Genomic DNA, 6000 nt, shown 5'->3' with positions numbered 1-6000 from the left:
ATGATGAAAAACTGCGCGCTATAGTATGCCGTACGATATGGGCTATAGCCCACGGTCCAAAAAGATGTGAAACGAGGCTAACTTTTTTTTTCAAAATTTCAAAAAACATGGGCTATAACCCATCGTTTTTGTCATTTCGTCATTTTTTTCAAATCTTCAAAAATGATGAAATACTGCGCGCTATAGTATGCCGTACGATATGGGCTATAGCCCACGGTCCAAAATGATGTGAAACGAGGATAACTTTTTTTTTCAAAATTTCAAAAAACATGGGCTATAACCCATCGTTTTTGTCATTTCGTCATTTTTTTCAAATCTTCAAAAATGATGAAAAACGGCGCGCTATAGTATGCCGTACGATATGGGCTATAGCCCACGGTCCAAAATGATGAGAAACGAGGCTAACTTTTTTTTTCAAAATTTCAAAAAACATGGGCTATAACCCATCGTTTTTGTCATTTCGTCATTTTTTTCAAATCCTCAAAAATGATGAAAAACGGCGCGCTATAGTATGCCGTACGATATGGGCTATAGCCCACGGTCCAAAATGATGTGAAACGAGGCTAACCTTTTTTTTCAAAATTTCAAAAAACATGGGCTATAACCCATCGTTTTTGTCATTTCGTCATTTTTTTCAAATCTTCAAAAATGATGAAAAACTGCGCGCTATAGTATGCCGTACGATATGGGCTATAGCCCACGGTCCAAAATGATGAGAAACGAGGCTAACTTTTTTTTTCAAAATTTCAAAAAACATGGGCTATAACCCATCGTTTTTGTCATTTCGTCATTTTTTTCAAATCTTCAAAAATGATGAAATACTGCGCGCTATAGTATGCCGTACGATATGGGCTATAGCCCACGGTCCAAAATGATGTGAAACGAGGATAACTTTTTTTTTCAAAATTTCAAAAAACATGGGCTATAACCCATCGTTTTTGTCATTTCGTCATTTTTTTCAAATCTTCAAAAATGATGAAAAACGGCGCGCTATAGTATGCCGTACGATATGGGCTATAGCCCACGGTCCAAAATGATGAGAAACGAGGCTAACTTTTTTTTTCAAAATTTCAAAAAACATGGGCTATAACCCATCGTTTTTGTCATTTCGTCATTTTTTTCAAATCCTCAAAAATGATGAAAAACGGCGCGCTATAGTATGCCGTACGATATGGGCTATAGCCCACGGTCCAAAATGATGTGAAACGAGGCTAACCTTTTTTTTCAAAATTTCAAAAAACATGGGCTATAACCCATCGTTTTTGTCATTTCGTCATTTTTTTCAAATCTTCAAAAATGATGAAAAACTGCGCGCTATAGTATGCCGTACGATATGGGCTATATAGCCCACGGTCCAAAATGATGTGAAACGAGGCTAACTTTTTTTTCAAAATTTCAAAAAACATGGGCTATAACCCATCGTTTTTGTCATTTCGTCATTTTTTTCAAATCCTCAAAAATGATGAAAAACGGCGCGCTATAGTATGCCGTACGATATGGGCTATAGCCCATGGTCCAAAATGATGAGAAACGAGGATAACTTTTTTCAAAAAACATGGACTATAACCCATCGTTTTTGTCATTTCGTCATTTTTTTCAAATCTTCAAAAATGATGAAAAACGGCACGCTATAGTATGCCGTACGATATGGGCTATAGCCCACGGTCAAAAATGATGAGAAACGAGGCTAACTTTTTTTTTCAAAATTTCTAAAAACATGGGCTATAACCCATCGTTTTTGTCATTTCGTCATTTTTTTCAAATCCTCAAAAATGATGAAAAACGGCGCGCTATAGTATGCCGTACGATATGGGCTATAGCCCACGGTCCAAAATGATGAGAAACGAGGCTAACTTTTTTTTTCAAAATTTCAAAAAACATGGGCTATAACCCATCGTTTTTGTCATTTCGTCATTTTTTTCAAATCCTCAAAAATGATGAAAAACGGCGCGCTATAGTATGCCGTACGATATGGGCTATAGCCCAACTTTGGGCATAGGCCACGAACAAGAGCTCTCCAGACATCACGGTCCTGGGCCATCTTCTCCAGCTGTCCCCATGTGTGGCCAGATCTCTTCACATCTGCATCCAGGTCACGGCGCCAGGTGTTTCGTGGTCTGCCTCTCTTCCTTTTCCCTTGTGGGTTCTAGAACAGGGCATATCGTGTGATGCTAGAGGCAGGCTTTTGTCTCAAAACATTTAGAGACATACAAATAGACACTTCTATGTAGTTAAAAAAGAGAACAGGAATTCATCATATAGGAAGCAAAAAGGGAAAAGATACACATACAGTGAGGGGAAAAGGGGGGGGGGGGAGTGGGGGGGATTCAGATTTTACAGAGGCCAGTTTTGAATTGCAGCCGTCCGTAGGTGCCCTTTGAGAGCGGTTTTGAAGGAGTCAAGGGATTCACATGCAAAAACGCAGGTTTTGTTGAAAAGGCACGTTAAATCGCTTCATGCTTGAAAGGCCCTTTTAGCTGCGTGGGGAAACGGCGCTGCCCCCTGCTGGTGATTTGATGACGTTTTCTATAGTAGGCCTAGTTAGTCACTATAGTCCAAATATATCACAAGACCTAGTAAAGCATGTTTATTGTGCGTTACAAATCCAAGTCGAAATCCTCAGTGTATTTAGTGTAAAATGTAAACCTGCTACAAACGCGGCCTAGTATCCATATATGACTAAATGTCTCCATAGGAACGGCGACATGACAAAATGACAACATAGAACATGATGTTTCATACATTGATTCAATAGTTTATTAGACAGAAATGTAATAGTAGTCTTGCGGTAAAAAATAAAACATGGATAACAAACATACCTCATATTGGCCTGAATATAAGAGATCTTTTTGTGCACAGCTGCATTCTGGGACCTCACCATTAGCTTTAGAAACGGGTAGATTCATTGGTACTCCTGAGGAGGACAGAGTGTGTCTAGTGTGTGATTTAAAATAAATTGAAAATGAAATTCATCTTTTGTTCTACTGCCCATTATATGAAGAATTAAGACATTATTATTTTGTAAAATGACAACCATCTGTGCTGACTTTTTCTGGTTGGAGGACTATGAAAAACTGGAATTTTGATTTAGGAAAGGTACTTTTGCTTTGGCAGACTTTTTATGCAGGGCGTGGGAAATAAGTCAGAATGTTTTGTTTGTGTAAAAAAAAAAAAGGGAATATCAACAAAACATATCTGTTTATTGTACACAATGCAATATTGAATGTAATGATATGGTGTGTCCTGTAAGCCCATGTGGGCCTTTGGTGCATGACACAGAAATAAAGAAATCTATCTATCTATAAGACTAGGGGAGAGACAGGGTCGGTTGACGCGCATTTGACTAATTCCCTCCCTGCACAGAGATTAATTAATTTCAAGTAACCAAACTTTTTTGTGAACAAGATACACTTGTCCTCTCCCATTACCCCGAGTGTTTTTTAATTTCGCAGTCGGCAAGCAAAGTGATCTCGCGCTCACTTCCGCATCTTTCGCCCTGCGTCCTCCTTCCGTCCTCCTGAGCGCGAGATCACTTTGCTTTGCCGATTGCGTCGGACTCGTTTCACCAAAATTAAAAAACACTCGGGGTAATGGGAGAGGACAAGGGTATCTTGTTCACAAAAAAGGTTTGGTTACTTGAAATGAATTAGTCTCTGTTCAGGGAGGGAATTAGTCAAATGCGCGTCAACCGACCTGTCTCTCCCCCAGTCTCCGCTACTTAAAGGACCACTCCACCACGTTTCAAGCCATCTTCATATAATAGGTCCTCACTAATAATCATGATAAAATGGCACGATTCTTTTCTACTCGGTCTGTGTCTCATAGGAGGGCTGTGGGCAGTTTATAAACCGTCTTCCAGTGACATCATCATTAGGCAGATTTTATTTTAAACAAGATTTTTTTTACAAAAAAAAAAAATAGATTTTCATTATCGTGAGAACGATGGCTTCCATTTTCGCATTGCAACTTTTCAGGACTAGAAAGCCTTTTTATTAGCTTGTATTCCCCATCAATGATGTCACTGGAAGACGGTTTCTGAACTGCCCACAGCTCTCCTATGAGACACAGACCGTGTAGAAAAGAATTGCACAATCTTTTCATGATTATTAGTGAGGACCTATTATATGAAGATAGGTCGAAAAGTGGTGAAATGGTCCTTTAAAGCGTGCAAAAAACACAAAAGGGTCTGTAGCTCGGTCAATCTTTGGCGGAAATGGATTTTCTTTTGTCTGCGAGGCTTTCCGGCGCTGTGGAATCTAATGACGTCGCCGGAAATACGCGACGAAAAGGTTGTTGCATGAAACCGTCCTACCGCACCAACTGACCCGGCTCTCCCCTACGTTGTTATCCAATGGAAACGTCCTAAATAACAGGGCTCTCCCCTACGTTATCCAATAGAAACGTCCTAAATACTCTCCCCTACGTCGTTATCCAATGGAAACGCCCTAAATAACTCCCCTACGTCGTTATCCAATGGAAACGCCCTGAACCGGCTCTCCCCTACGTCGTTATCCAATGGAAACGCCCTAAATACTCTCCCCTACGTCGTTATCCAATGGAAACGTCCTAAATACTCTCCCCTACGTCGTTATCCAATGGAAACGCCCTGACCCGGCTCTCCCCTACGTCGTTATCCAATGGAAACGTCCTAAATACTCTCCCGTACGTTGTTATCCAATGGAAACGCCCTGACCCGGCTCTCCCCTACGTCGTTATCCAATGGAAACGCCCTAAATACTCTCCCCTACGTCGTTATCCAATGGAAACGTCCTAAATACTCTCCCCTACGTCGTTATCCAATGGAAACGCCCTGACCCGGCTCTCCCCTACGTCGTTATCCAATGGAAACGTCCTAAATACTCTCCCCTACGTCGTTATCCAATGGAAACGCCCTGATCCGGCTCTCCCGTACGTTGTTATCCAATGGAAACGCCCTGACCCGGCTCTCCCCTACGTCGTTATCCAATGGAAACGCCCTGACCCGGCTCTCCCCTACGTCGTTATCCAATGGAAACGCCCTGACCCGGCTCTCCCCTACGTCGTTATCCAATGGAAACGCCCTAAATAAACGCCCCTAAATAATGGGATTATAATCAGGGACTAGAGACTATTTGACATTCAACGTTCTTCTTGGGGGTCAGAGGATATTAACCCATTTTAGGCAGGAACCCCTTTTTGGGCGTTATGTTATACTATTGAAGAAATAGCAGATCTACAAGCTCATAGCGCGGCACCGAGTGGCGCGCTATGAGCTTGTAGGTCTTCTATTATGTTTTTTTAAATCAAAGTACGACCGACATAGAAACATAGCTTTTTCAGAAAACTGTCAGGATTTAGGAGACATTTTTAGAATCTGATCTCAGGTCAAAATGGGTTAATAAAACCTGAGAATACATTTCTTACCAATAATTATCTTCCTTAATGTGTTTGTAAAGGTGTCTACTAACATACCCATAGTCACCAATGTGTTTGTAAAGGTATCTACTAACATATATACAGTCACCAATGTGTGTGTAAAGGTGTCTACTAACATATCTAGTCACCAATGTGTTTGTAAAGGTGTCTACTAACATATCTATAGTCACCAATGTGTTTGTAAAGGTGTCTACTAACATATCTATAGTCACCAATGTGTTTGTAAAGGTGTCTACTAACATATCTATAGTCACCAATGTGTTTGTAAAGGTGTCTACTAACATATCTAGTCACCAATGTGTTTGTAAAGGTATCTACTAACATATCCATAGTCACCAATGTGTTTGTAAAGGTGTCTACTAACATATCTAGTCACCAATGTGTTTGTAAAGGTGTCTACTAACATATCTAGTCACCAATGTGTTTGTAAAGGTAAAAGTTTTCTGAAATACCTCATGTTTCTGCATCAGTTGGTGCTCCATATTTCATGTCAAGGACCCCCAAAAATGATCTGTAATTGGCCGCCGACCCCCATCTGAAAATATGTTGTTCCAGGGACCCCCCCCTCCCCCCCCCAGAAGCAAA

Source organism: Protomyctophum bolini (genome assembly GCF_963924005.1).
Source record: "Protomyctophum bolini genome assembly, chromosome: 8".
Classification (NCBI taxonomy): domain Eukaryota; kingdom Metazoa; phylum Chordata; class Actinopteri; order Myctophiformes; family Myctophidae; genus Protomyctophum; species Protomyctophum bolini.
The sequence above is the reverse complement of the archived record's forward strand: the minus strand, read 5'-3'. Positions refer to the sequence as shown.